The sequence below is a fragment of the Pelmatolapia mariae genome, linkage group LG8 (assembly GCF_036321145.2).
Source record: "Pelmatolapia mariae isolate MD_Pm_ZW linkage group LG8, Pm_UMD_F_2, whole genome shotgun sequence".
NCBI classification, from domain to species: domain Eukaryota; kingdom Metazoa; phylum Chordata; class Actinopteri; order Cichliformes; family Cichlidae; genus Pelmatolapia; species Pelmatolapia mariae.
The window spans coordinates 10,490,501-10,505,687 of NC_086234.1; the positions used below are offsets into that span (position 1 = coordinate 10,490,501).

Sequence of the window (15,187 nt, forward strand, 5' to 3'; positions counted from 1 at the left end):
TTTGGACAGAGACAACTTTTTACTAATTTTGGTTCTGTGCACTACCACTGCTTAAATAAAACCACTCAGATGCAGTCGAAGTGCAGACTTTCAGTTTTAGGGCTGAGGGCTGAATAGGGCTGAATAAAAAGATTGCATACAAATGTGATGAACAAAGCATTTTTTAACACAATCCATTTATTTCAGGGGCCCAAAAGTAATTGGACAAATGAAATAGCTGAAAATAAAACATTCATTTCTAATACTTGGTTAAAAACCATTTGCTGGCCATGCTCACTCACGGACATCATCAGATGCTGGGTTTCCTCCTTTTAATGCTGTGCCAGGACTGCTTGTTTGTGGGTCTTTCTGTCTAAAGTTTAATCTTCAACAAGAGAAATGCATGCTCAACTGGGTTAAGATCAGGTGACCGACTTGGCCATTCAAGAATATTCTACTTCTTTGCTTTAATAAACTCCATGCATGTAGCTGGCTTTGAGCAGACGGCACGTCTCTGAAGACCTCAGAGTTCAATCGGCTGCTGCTGTACTGTCTGTACATCATCAATAAACACTAGTGTCCCAGTGCCACTGGCAGCCATGCACGCTCAAGCCATCACACTGCCCCCGCTGTGTTGTACAGATATTATTAGTATTATTCACTTGGCTGGCATTTCTCTTCACCATGGAAATGATTCTGCGATCATCCACCACTGTTGTTTTCCCATGGACATCAAAGTCTCTGTGTTGCTGAGTTCACCAGTGCTTTCTTTCTATCTCAGGATGTACCAAAGTGTAGATTTTCCCACTCATACTATTGTAACAGTTTCTCAGATTTTTTTTTTTTCCTTCAGCTTTTGTATGGAGAGCTCCGTTGACTCCCTGTTCACAGCAAAATCTTCCAAATGTGAGCACACACCTCAAATCAACTCTGCTTAATTGATAATGACATAACAAAGGAATTGCCCACACCTGCCCATAAAATAGCCTTTTTGGCTACGTCCACACTAGCCCGGATAGATTTGAAAACGGCGTTTTCGTCTGAAAACGCTCTGCGTCATCACTAGCATTTTCACAGAGTTGTGCGTCCACATTGAAACGGCCAAAAACGCTTATGTTCCAGTACTGCACATGCGTGAAACGCATGAAGATTCGGCCTGCCTCGTTTCTGTCTGCCATTTATTTACTTGAAACGTCGCGGCAAAATGTCGAGGAAAAACACAGAGCTTTTTAAATGGACTAACAATGAGGTGAAGTTGTTGTTGCGAGTAACACAAACGTACAAAGTTGCAAAAGCGAGTGAGAATTAAAGAATTTGAAGAAAAGCTATCTGAAGCATGTACAAGCTGATATTAATCTTTAATAGGGCTGTCAAAATTGAGAGCAAACAAAACAACTGCTGTATAATGCCCTCCGCTATCTTAGTTTAATTGGTCACATGACTGCATCACATGACTAACATGCGTCATCGTTTTCAAAAGTCTGTTTTCGCTGTCCACACTGCGACGCGAAAGCACCCTCTTCAAATGTATTCGTTTTCGAGAACGTTTTGAAAACGCTGCGTTTTCCTTCAGGGAAAACACCGTCTCAGTGTGGACGGGAGGCCAAAATGGAGAGAAAATGATGCGTTTTCAAACAAAAACGGATTAGTGTGGACCTAGCCTGAGTCAATTGTCCAATTACCTTTGGTCCATTTAAAAAGAGGGTGGCACATGTTAAGGAACTGAAACTAAACCCATAATCCAATTTGAATGTAGATACCCTACACTCAAATGAAAGCTAAGAGTCTACACATTATGTCCATGTACATAACTGGAACATGTTTCAGTAAACAGGAAAAAAAAAACTTGAGTCAGTGTTCAAAGATATATGGAACTAACTGTAATCCAGTTGTGTGGGAAACCCTCTGCACTGATAAACTCATTAAGTTGATGCATGTTATCATATATGAATAACTGCACATACTGACCAAAAAAACTATACATTGAAGGTCTTCACGTCAGTTCCAAATTCTAAACTTGAACTCTCATGTTGTAAAATGTAATAATCCAGAATTATTCAGACTATGCTTAGAAAACAGCAATACTGAAATAAACAATTAATGACTGCATTTATAAATCTTATTGTACACGTTTGATAAAAAGCCATTTTCAGTTCACAGATCACAACTTTGTCAGTTCTATAACAGAAAATACACAACATTCTAAAGTGCATAATAATGTGCTTTGTACTATAAATCTCTCTAAATCACCGGTTTTTGATGTCAGTAGTTCAGTAGGCTGCTTCATACCGTGAGTACTGAGAGCTTTTAATTACTCAATGGAGGGTGAGAGCCAGAGATCCTGACAAGACAAAGATAGCTGAGGAGGAACCACAGAGTCGAGGATTACACTGTGGAAGCTTCACCCAGCACACAGAACCTCTTTCACTCTGGACACACAGTAACTAATACCATTAGTTAACTTGTTGTCGGGAAGTGGAGAGGCATTACTGAATCAGCAGGGCATAGATTCTCTGCTGCCAAGAGCTGAATTAAATCTCACTTTGAGTCGTGTTTGGTCTTTTCCTCAACATAAACCTTGTTCACTTAAAAAGAACCGCAGAACCTCTTTGTCCATGAGTTAATCACAATCAGCCTTTTAATTATTAAAGCCAGTGGCGTCAGGCGGACAGACGTCATTAGTTCTTAACATTTCAAGGCCCTGTGTATCCACGATTTCTTGGATGCCAAGAGTGGGAAGACGTTTATGTCATCAGGAGGGATTTTACTGCTGTGGAAAGTTAGCAAGTATGCTATCTTATGATGCAACAAATGCAGGGAAACTGTAGGAATGCTCATTAGAAAGCAATTTACTAGGAATGTACAAGCTTTTGTCATCTCTGTACCTTGCCAAGGACATTGTGTGTCGCTTTTGCAACAGCTGAGTCAGGCTCAACTTATCTGATGGAAAACCCTATACTGTTAGCACACCAGCTGTGAAAACAGCAGATTCATTTGAAGTCTATACTTTGCTAATCTATCTTTTACTAGTTTACTACCTATAAAGGTAAATGACAGAGCATGAGAGAAGCCATGCTACGTCACTACAAAGGGTCAGCAGTTATTTGAGGTTTGCTACATTGCAGTACTTCAATCTTAATGGCGATTTAATGGCAAAGAATGATTAAGTGAGTTGGAAATAATGGGAAAGCTGCATTATAATGTTGTGCTGAAGACATGTCCTTCAAAGATTTTACTGCACTTAGAGTAGGGCTGTAACCCTTCTGAAACCAAGATCCAAATCACCAGACAAACAGCTGTTTGTCCCTAGTTAAATGTCCATGTTCACGAAGAAGTCATCAGACCTAACTCTGGTAAAAAGCTTATTTTTTTTCCTCTTATTTTGTTTTATTTTTTGCTGACTGTTAAAAAAATAAGCATGACCCAAAAGACAGTTGTGAAGAGTTAATACACCCCAAATCCCCAGTAATGTAGTGAAATGTCAACATAACTGACATAACTGTTCACTGTTTGTGTGTGGGAAGGTCAAATAAGTACACACACTTACACCCTTACCTAAAGGGCAAACAGAAGGGAAAAAAACTTGCATAACTGCAAATGACAGCAATACCCAAGAGACTCTCACATTAAGCTGAAAGTGCAAATAAAGTTGTTAAATAAACACTATTTTTGTTCTTCTGTCCATTTACTAAACAATATTTAGTTAAAGCCTTCAACAATTAATAATGATCCCCATGTCTTCATCATAACTAGGAATAAAGCCAATTAACTACTGACGCAGCACTCAGTACTGGCCAAAAGCCAAATCCAAGATAAACGCATTGCTATTGAGACTAAAAAAGCTGGATATGTTTTGACCTCTAATGTTGAAATTAGGAACGTTTCTAGCAACTAATTTACAAATTATTTAAAGCAGACAAGGAAACAATAGCTGACTAGTCTAAAAATAAGAACATACTCAAAAATCATCAGATTGGTGAACTGTCCAGGGTGTACCCTGCCTCTCGCCCTATGGTAGCTGGGATACCAATATGAAAATTGGTGCTTAAGCATCAGCCCTTTAAAGTCTGACTTTTTAAGCAGCCTGACCTGGCACTTATCTTAATATTATATATATTATTTTGGCTAGATCATGATACCCACTACAGTCTCCAAAACCTTCCTTTTACTTTTCTCTGGTATTTTCTCTTCGCATGAATCAAATTCAGACCTAAATGTGAGCAACTGCTACAGTATGGGGCGATTCACAAAACGCATGGTTGGTGTTACACTCACGAGATCTCGAAATCAATGAAAAGCTATAAAAATCAAAAGAGCCTTGACTGCATATTGACTTTTCACTGGGTGTTACTTCCCACATGAGTTCGCACACTCGCACACACACACAAAGACACACAGCGTGACGGCCATGTGCCCAAAAAAGGTTGGTACGTGCAAGGAGTGACTACAGCTGGTTTCATGTATGTGTGTGTGTGCGTTTGTGTCTGCTCTGCGCATGCGTGCAGTGTCATAGTCTATGTGCGAGAAAAAGATACTCTATAAATACGCCAGGATGGTTTAGATTTCATGACTAGGGTGAGGAGTTGAACCATGCCATTGACATTTTTTAAACTGCTTTCTTGCTACGTGATTATGACAACTAGATTTTCCAAATTAAGCTCATGTTTTCCACTCTTGTGTAGCTTGTATTTTAATGTACTGTATGTTAAGAAAAAGCACTTAGACGTGCTATGAGAAAGGGACAAACGTGTTATGTTCACCCACAGTGATTCTCTCTAAAAATAAAACAAACACACTGCTATTGCCTAGCAACCACCCACCCTGCAGTGCAAACATCCAGCCTAGGCTTCATTCAGCGACATCCCCCTCTCTATGTCTTTCTCTGTCTAAAAGAAACACACACACACTCTCAGCTGCTTGGTAGGGAGAAGAGAGAGGAGTTGCATCATCCATCCATTAAAGCAGTTGCAGCAGCCAGCCCTGAAAGGAGACATGCAGATATGATGAGGTATCTCTGGCTGATAATGGCTGTTAATAAACTGCTGGCAAAAAACACGTACACAGAGAAGAGAAAAGCTGGGAAATATCTGGACTATGACATCAAACTGAAACTAGGAACTCTCAACTACTTAACCCCCCCTTAAAACTGCTATCGCCCATACAGTAACCACAGGTCGAAACAGTCACCCCCGATGCTGAAACACACGCCTGCCAAAAACCACTGGCTTTGAAAAGGGAAGTGGAAGGTCGGGGATTACATAATGCTGCAGAGAGTCCAAATGCTGCGCTCAGAGCAGCCACATTCATACGAAACAGCTATCCTGTTCAATAAGAGTAGCTCACAGGTTTCAGCATTATCCATATATACACTATAACTCACTGGTTTTCGCTTAATCTGACTGATTTATATAAATGTGTGTGACGGTTGGTTACAACTTTACATGTTAATAAGAAGAAGATTTAAGACATTTCATTCGCTCCAGGAACTTGGAGACCTTTACACTGCTTCTCGTCTATAAAAGGTTTACCTTGGCTCAAAACCGGTCTTTTGGGAGTGACTGTCAAGGCTAAGAAACCTGTGTTACCTGACCTAACAGAAGTCTATGCATTTTAGACTTGAATAACTTAAACCCCACTTCAAAAATGGCTGTTTAAAATCACAGTCCTATTTTATTCTTTTTATTTTAAAAGGAAAAACTCAGTATTTCCAATATCCAATTTTTGTTGAGTAATACAAATTGACATGTGTTCCTGCCTTAATAAATAACAGTGTCTTTATAGAGAGCACAATAAGGGATTACATTTAAGATGGTTAAAGAGGACACAGCCACTTAGTCAGTTGCCTGGTGATTACCAATAGCCCAGGCCTTGGGGCTTTATACTGCTGCTGGAAAACATAAGCTTTGCTTCATTGACAAGTTTTTCCAAGGTACTGTTTATAAACTTTCTTGACATTTACAAAATATAACAAACCATTATATTTAACTTCTGTGAAGAGCAAAGCCACAGAACAAAGTGGCTGCCTAGCAAACAAACAGGACACAGACTGAAGGAGGCAGCGAGCAGTCTTTTCCAAATATACACTTGCCACTCAGGTATATTGATGGCCACCCAAGTATATTTTTATTTTATTTTATTTACACAATGGCCTTAAAACTGATATAGTTTTGAAAGTTCAATCTTTCCACTGACAGTTCTTAAAGTATAGCATTTCCTTACTGCCAGGTAGGTCAGTTTGCTGTTGTGGCAGTCTTCTGTATCATTTAGCTGTCTTGAATCTCTGACTTCAACTCCACCATCTTAATTGCTCTCCAGTCCACTGTGAGCACTCACTCTAGCCAGAACCTAGTGCAGGTGATGACGTGATGCTGCTATGCTGAAGTTGATGAGTAGAACAGGAACAATCATTACCTGCTGTGAGGTCCAAGATGGTGGAGTTGAAGTCTCTTTGCTGGATACTTAACAAGCTGATAGTCATATTTGCATTTCTTCCTCATTTATTTAAATTAGCATGTGTAAGCCTCAGTTTGCATGTATGCACATGCACAAGCTTCAGCACAAATGCAATAGTACCACTAAGAGAGACTAAATATAAGCTAGCGCATTATCTTAACATTACTATTATTTACCAACATCAACTTCGAAAAACAAACATATATTTAAATGATTGGTATTCCCACAAATAACTCCCCCGTTTTTTCCTGGTGCCTGTACTATTATACAAGTTCAGCATACTCTGAATACCTTTTCCTTATCTGAGTTCACTTACAGCCCCACCAAGCCGTCACACAAAAGTTACTCACTTCATAATTTAACGCACAGTTTCACATGAAAGAGCCAGTGCTGGGAGTATACAGGTTCTGGCAGCAAAGGAAGAACACTAAGATAGGTAATGTCGTCTGTGTGATAAGGAAAAACACTACAGGTTCTAATAAAGTCTATCCAAACCCTGGAATCAAAGCAGTGAAAAGCACCAACAGTAAAAGTTTACAGAATTATCACTGTCATGGTTCTAATGTGAAGATGTAACTATTATTACAAATTTTCTTTTAGTTTTTAAATCCATCTATAAATTTTTAAGTTCATACAAACTTACTAAAAGTTCAGAATAAGTCTAGTTGCTTTCTTTTCCAAACTCCTTAGACTACCACGACCTTGATGACTGAGAACCAACACAGACTTTGATCAGGGGTGTCAAACCTAAGGGCCAGGGGCCAGAATTACCCCAATAGAGACTCCAATCTGGCCCATTGGATGGTTTAGGATAATGTGAAGGACGACATTAATTTTGGACTTTTAACTGTATTTTCAGTTTGTTGGACAACTTGTACAGCAAGACCTTCTCCATGGCCATTTATACTCCAAAGTAATTAAGTAACAGATTTCTGCATTTTACTTCTTACAACTTAAGCCCAAAAGTCATGCTGACAGATTTCCTTCATGTACTACAGTACTGTTTACAGTACAACACTGTTGAATTTGCGCTCTTTTTTTATATTAAGATATCTCATTGATTAAATATGTTGTTACATTTATCATTTAACATCCCCAACACCAATGTTTTGTTATCATATGCAATACAGTTTCAACTATAGTTGTTCAGCTGCAATCCTGGTGGTGTTAAACAGTGTGAGATTAAACAAAGAACAAATAAAAAATTTAAATTTATATCAAGGTTTTAGCTATTGATGTTAAGGCTCAGAACAAGAAAATTGTTTTCAAACTGCTAGCAGGCAGAAGGGGAAAAAATAAAAAGACATAATGAATCTATTTCATATGGATGCTCAGTTAGAAAAAGAAAAAAATATCTGCCAACTGAGGTCCACGGGATCTTCCAGGAATAGTGACACTATTTTCCAAAAAAGTCAGCAGGCGGTGATTTCCTGCATGCTGACCTCTCATCTCTGATGTAAATTGCTTCAAAGCAGGTTAATTCTGCAACATAAGATGGGTGGTAACAAGCGAACCAACCCAACCTCTAATTCTGCTTCACCGTTCTGTCCTCCTAAGGGTCATCTTACTTTATTCTCTCACTGAAGTTGTAAAGCGCGTCACTCGTCCATTTGGGCTTTGCCTGGCTTGTCTTGTGAGCATATATGGCCGCCAGAGAGTCTTACGCAGACTGTGCACTCATTTAAATACGTTAAATATATTTAACTTATTAAAAAAATAATAAGCTAATGAAGGATCAGCAAACGCAATACTAGAATACTGAGTTTTTACACCTCTCTGCTTATAAGCATAAAAGGAGCTAGCAAGAATAATATGGTTATCTTACATCATTTACACTTTCCTGGATCTTTCAATCCACATGTTGAACTGATGACCACCAAAAGGAAAATTACTGATAAATATAACTCGATCTTGTGATATTCCTCCATATTTACATAGTGAAAGGGAGCCATGTGAAAGCACCATTAAACTAACAGCTCAGGGAGGACTGTGGGATAGTAAGTGAGGACTGAAGAGGATACGGCGGGTCAAATTTCACAGCTGCATTTGGAGGAGCCTCTGGTACGGGACAGCCTCGTCAAACTGCAGGGAAGTGTTCAGTCTTGAGTTACGGACTTTGAAGCAAGCATACCCCGAATAGGGAAACAGCTCCTGTTGTGTAAGTGGTCCAGAGCAACAGTACTGGCCACACCTTTATGTTATATCTAGTCACACCCCTGAACATAAGGTTACATGTTTATATTAGTCTTGTTTATCTTATCTGATACTCTTACCAAAAGCCTGTACTGAAGGCATTTTTAAGCTTTACATTTCTTTTATTACACACAGAACAAAAGGTTCACATATCCAACTTTTGTTCATCTGCCCTTTGTGCACTAATCTGCAGCAGATTGCTTCAGAGAGGGGCATTACGCCTCCTGAATGACAGCAAAAATAACTTTGGTGTACAAAGCTCACAGGTAACATTTTACACTGTCAAAGTGCTTTTAAAGAAAACAGGTGTTACAAAAAACTAAAGTCAAACTGACAGGTTTCTGCAATCCTTCAAGACAAGAGCATGGAAATGGGCCAAGGGCAGTCTACCGCCGCACACCACAAAATCACAGCCTAATACTTAACAAGACTCATAAAATCTGAGGAAGGAACCACAGAAAGAATAAAACTAAAAGAAAAGCACCAATCCAGTACTTATAGCTCTTTTTCACTAGTACCGATCCGACTCGACTCGAAAGTTTCCGTCGTTTTCCATTGGAACTCACTACCACCTAATGTGTGTGGAGTCATTATAGCAACATGGCCGAAGGTCCTGTGATATCATTTGTATGCCATATGAATGCCACAACAAAGGAGGACGCCGAGTCGATGGAATACCTACTGCATGGTGTATGGCTTTCTGTCAGACTCTGGGACCATGGTGTTGTTTTTTGTGTAGCTATTACCCTCATTGCCGAGTTTCAAAAATGGCAGTTTTGATTTTAGTGAAGGAGACGCTCTCATGATTCATCAAGTGATACCACCAACTAGCTAAATGGTGGCATGTAGTCTGTTGACGGCACATTTTTGCATCAGAATGCTTGGAACCCTAGCCAAGTAGGTAGTTTTAAAAAAAAAAAGTACAAAAAGTACTAAAAAAAGTAAAAAAAAACAAAAACGATCAGGCCAACCCAAGAAGAATCTAGTGCAAAAGGGTTATTAGATTAGATGTCAATATTGTCCTGAGGCAAAACGCTATATTTGATATCGTGACAATGCGTCGATCTATGGTCCAGTCAGCTGGGTTTAGTTCTCTTTACATCCCCACAGGACAACATCAGCTAGCAGCAGATCTAATGTAGCAAGATGGCAGAATTATAGATATTTTAAATTTGCTTCTATTTTTATGTTGGCAAGGTTTTGTTTTTTGTTTTTTTTAACTGCAAATTGTTACCAACAGTGTTGGGAAGGTTACTTTTAAAATGTATTCCACTACAGATTACAGAATACATGCCCCAAAATGTATTTTGTAACGTATTCCGTTACGTTACTCAATGAGAGTAACGTATTCTGAATACTTTGGATTACTTAATATATTATCATGCTGTTTACAACTACATGAATGTGATTTATTACTATTACTGAAGGTCCGCGGCTCCGAACCATAGTAAAGGGACCTCTGGCTAATACGTCGGTTCCGTGTCGGGCTCGTAGCCGAAAACTAGCTTTAATTTGTTGTCTGGGTCAAGTTTGCTAGCGAGAGACAGAGAGAGGCGTTGAAAGGCTGCTCCAACTGAACTTATTGTTTCGGAGGAAAACACGAACACGGTGTACAGTCGAGTCTTAATAGCTTACTTACAACTGGGCTCTCCAGGCACTCTTCTTGGCTGCAGTGGTTATTATTATATTTACATGCTTCCAGCTCCCGTTTCTGCTCGATGACAACTCGTAGTTTTCCACTCTCCTTTTTCTCCCTCCTCGCGCTCACAGACACATACCGGGTATGGCAGTCCATTCTCCCTGCAGCACGGACTACACTGCCCATGAGGCTACACTCTTTAGGGCTATGCCTGTACCATTCTGCCTATTAGCTTAGCACAATAACAACAACAAAAAGGCGCTCTCTCACCCAGGAAACACACAGTCGCAGAGAGAGCGCGCGTCACCCTGTAACCATGGCAACCGTAACGCTGCCGCCTGGAACAACAGAACATAGCTGTCAAACAAAACCCAAACAGTCCTGACCCGCCACAATATGAAACAGAATACCGCCGTGTAATCCATTTATTTCAACAAAGTAACTGTATTCTAAATACCACCTTTTTAAACTGTAACTGTAACCGAATACAGTTACTCATATTTTGTATTTTAAATACGTAACGGCGGTACATGTATTCCATTACTCCCCAACACTGGTTACCAAGTGTCAAAGTGTGACTGAAATGATCCAAAGCTGATTTGGGGTTTTCTTTCCACTAATGAATAGCAATAATTCAGTAAATTTTTTATCCTTGGATGCACTTATATCCAAATTACATCTTAATTTACAAATTTGGGCCATCTGTTTTAAATTTACCTGATGGTTCCTTACACATGGACAAAAGATAAGTTAAGATAAAAATGTCCCAGATAGGAGAAATTTGGTTATAGCGCTTAAATTAATATGCAGAATTGCATCCACATAAATAAATACACTAAAACAAAACATATCTCAATAATATAAAAATCCACTCTGAAATTAAAGTAAGTATAATAAAGTAAAATATCTAAGCTCCATTAAAAACTGCAGGCCAATACAATTTTACACCAAGTCAAAAATCCCATTTTTATTCGGTAACTAACTGAAGATTTAGACTTGAGATGGACCTATCTTGGAAATTGTGACCAAGATATTGCCTTCATCTACAGTCTTGACTGCAGACTCCTTAAATCATGATGGATGACCAACGAACCAACACAGAGATTATCTACCTTCAAAGATGCTAACAAGTCAAGCCTGGTAATCATCTCAAAGTGCAGGAAATGGAACATAAACTGGAAGGAAGAAGAGAAATGTAAAAAAGAAATCCACACACATGCGCGCATGTACACACAAGCTATGAAAACGAGGAAAACACGATATTATTACTCAGGCAGAGAATCATAATGAGCAAGCTAGAAACAAATACAACCTATAACATTTTGTTTCATGGACGTATCATGCTTATCACAGTTGTTGAGATCTGGGAAGGTCCACCTTAGGCTAGGCTGCAGATTTAAAGCAAAACTATAAATCAAAGATAACCGAATCCAAGCTTAAGCATGACTTTACAAGCCAAGAACATCCAACTCTTTCAAACTCTGCTGGTCTCAACATTGTGTCCAATATGATCAAACACAGAGTAAATAAAGCTTTAAAAAAATTCCAGCCTTTATAACGAAACCATATTGATTTCTATAATTCTGATTAAAACTCTAATTAGAATTTACTTTCTGTAATTTTGATTAATATCAGACGAGTATTATAAAGCACAAACATCAATGCAGCAATATTAACAGCAAAACACCTGCTTTCACTGTCCTAACCTAACAAGGCTTATGCACTGGGGATGTTTAATAATTTATCTATTTTCTCAGACAAACATCATTAATAGGAACTGTTTTCCTCTTAACTGTTAACAATGAAATTTTAAAAAAAAAAATCATGGAAATGTTCAAATATCCACTATTGGAGGTAAATCATTCATTCATTGCTGTATGTGACTGAGGTTATACATGACTCAGCTCTCTCCTGCTGGTACAGATGCACATGGCTTTCTCTTTAACCGTCACTCTGTCTGCCTTCCTCTTCTCCTTCTATGTGCAAATCTGCACATATGCAGCTCTGCTGTGCTGTAAGCCACCACACATTTAGCAGTTAGTGAATAATCTGAAAGCCACTAAAGCAGTGCAAACTGCTCTCTACAATGGAGGATCAATGCGGTCAACTTGATGCCTACAGTTTCTACCAGTGCACAGCTAAGGCCGATAAGATCTGTTAAACTCTAAAATAATCTTGTTAACTATCTTCAGTCTTTCACTGACACTGGGGTTTCAACTGCTGCTTGTGACTTTACACAGTGAGTGCTGACTCAGGTGAAATAAACTGAACTCATCTCATATCTGACGAGTGGAGCACAAGCCCAACTAAGTGATGTCATTTACTGGTCACCTGAATACCTTATCACCATCTGATATAATAGAGAAGGTGGGCAGGGTGGCTAAATTTCAACACCACACGGTACATAACTGATAATTATTTTTTAATTTATCATCAGTTCTAACTTTGACACACCTCTGCAGTAAAGCAGAGTGTATAAAATGCACAAGAAGCTGCTGATAAACTTGTGTCCAGAGCTTCACTGTGAATGCAAACTGTAGCAGTCTTTTTCTTTGTCGTGGAAAGAAAAGGCAAAGGGCAAAGTCAGAGAAGAACTCATCAGGTTAGTCCTTAGTTCAATTAAACAGATTAATCAATTGATTTTGTCTTTCGCCAATTATAAAATAAAAATATCAGCATGAAAAACGTACTCTTTTGCTTTCGTTTTCACCGCAAAGGTTTCTGAAAATCACTTGCCTCCAAGATGACTAAAGGAGAGACTTTGTTCAACGAGACCTATCTGGAGGAAGTAAAACTGTCAAGGTTTCATTATTGAAACTGTGAAGGGATTATCAGTTGCTTCGAGCTCCCTTCATCTCTGAATATATGATAAATGCCGCAAGCTAAAAATGTGTTGATCCACCAGTAAAGTTCATATTACACATGTTCCTTACCCAATCTAGTAGACATTTGACGGTCAGTGTTTATTCATTCCATGGTGCAGACAGTCCCTCTTGACATATGGACATCAGCCTAGTCTTTACAGTTTAAAAAAGAAACCCTAATGGCCTATTTATTGTTTTAGTGTCACAAAAGCCACATCAAATATATATACTTGAAGCGCCAGATTCACTGCAGTATTCTCCTGAACAATAGGTGCCACCCTTCAGAGAAAAAGTCCCCATTAGTGCCAATGCTGGAATAGTTGAGGTTTGTTTTTCCTCCAAAAACTTTTTCTCAGAAAGTCTAATCTTTTCAAGCTGTTGCAGCATCTTCCTCTGCATGATCTGCAAACCTCTGAGCTCTTATACCGATATCACTGAAATGGTGATAGAAACCAACCCGACTGTATATTCATGTCTTCAATGCAGCCACACAAGGTTACAAAAACGCAGACATGCATGACAAGGCGTAACAACACCAAAGCACGGCTCGCGCCAATAGTTGAGACATCACTTTAGATATACACTGTTCATGAAGGCAACAGCGGCGGGTACAAAATGGCCTCAACTCCCTACCGTACAACCCTGTGTGCTCCACCATCTCAACCTCTTTTTTTCATTCACTTTTTTCATTCACTTTTCATTTGTTAATTGTCAAGCTAGAGTACAAATACTGAACTTTAAATACATTTTTAAAGTTCAGTAATGGCCTAACGTTTGTTAAGATGAATATATATATTAGGACTGTGTGATATGACCAAAATCTCATATCCCGATATAAGACATCTATCGTCCCGATAACGATACAAATCACAAAGATTTAACATTTTCTGTAAATTCTGTGAAACTCGAGCAGCTCGACTTGCGTGAAGTGTTTCCAGCTGGGCGTCGTGTACCTGGAGTCGAGTGTTTTAACGATGTATGAAACTATACATTTTTAGACATAAGTTGTAACGGCCGCCGTTTTCTTTGTGAGTATTTATTACACGGCGTGCTGCGGGGAAAAGCCTGTTCTAACGTTTGAGTCTAAGGTTTATTTTTTAGCACCTGGCAGCTCTTTTTTGCTTCTCATCCGTAAACACTCTGCATACTCTTTCACGTGATTCAGTTTATTTTGATAAGTCTCAACAGGATCTTGAGCTTTATTGAAAAAATATTGCCGTAAACAGTTTATTTTGCGACACCACGAAACAAACGATAGCGTAAAATGAAACGATAGATGTTTTTATATCGTCATCCGATATATATCGTTATATCGAACAGCCCTAAAATATATAACACATACATATGTATATTTCTTTACATTTTTTTAAGGAAGAAGGGCTGCATGGATGACCGCTGCTGACGGGATGCCCTTAACTGGAACAGGTAGAAGTATAAAAACCAAACAACAAAACCAAACCCCCCAAAAAAAGAAACACCACAAAAAAACAGGAACTTTCTATATAGTATGTGATGCAAGTATGACTACTAAGAAATAAACAGGTAGACAAATATCTAGCAAATAATATCTAGCAATATTTACTTGACTCTGTTTTCTGAACAATACATTTTGCATTGTTAGAAAAACAGCGAGCAAAGCTAAAGAGGTAAGAGTGTAACTGATGGTAGCAAAAAAGTAACACCATGCATTGGTTAACTGTAACTCCCACAAACCCAAAGTCATTGTGCCATTTTATTACCACATCAGCGAAAAACAGCATGATTAAGGGATGGTCACAAGTTCCTCCTGTATATCTACAGCAATGTTTAACAACTAACCTTTGTCTATATCAGAGCAACCCCCAGTACATTCAATACAACTGTCTTATGACAACGGACCCACAATGTCCTTACAAAGCCTGGAACATGTGCAACACCTGTAAAATATTTCTAAGAATGTAGCTATCTGACTTTGCCGTACCACAAATCAACCGAAGCATGAAGGACAAACACAAAACTACAGAAACTTTCCAAGTACTAGACGACTTAAGCAGAATGACAACTAAAGTTTATATTACTT

The 15,187-nt window shown here is 38.8% G+C and overlaps 1 protein-coding gene across 2 annotated transcripts in view; it reads right to left on the reverse strand.

Annotated features, from left to right (window-relative positions):
- ppm1bb (protein phosphatase, Mg2+/Mn2+ dependent, 1Bb) overlaps positions 1-15,187 on the reverse strand; it is a 31,590-nt gene that overhangs the window by 14,040 nt on the left and 2,363 nt on the right. The gene's annotated exons all lie outside the window — the stretch shown is intronic.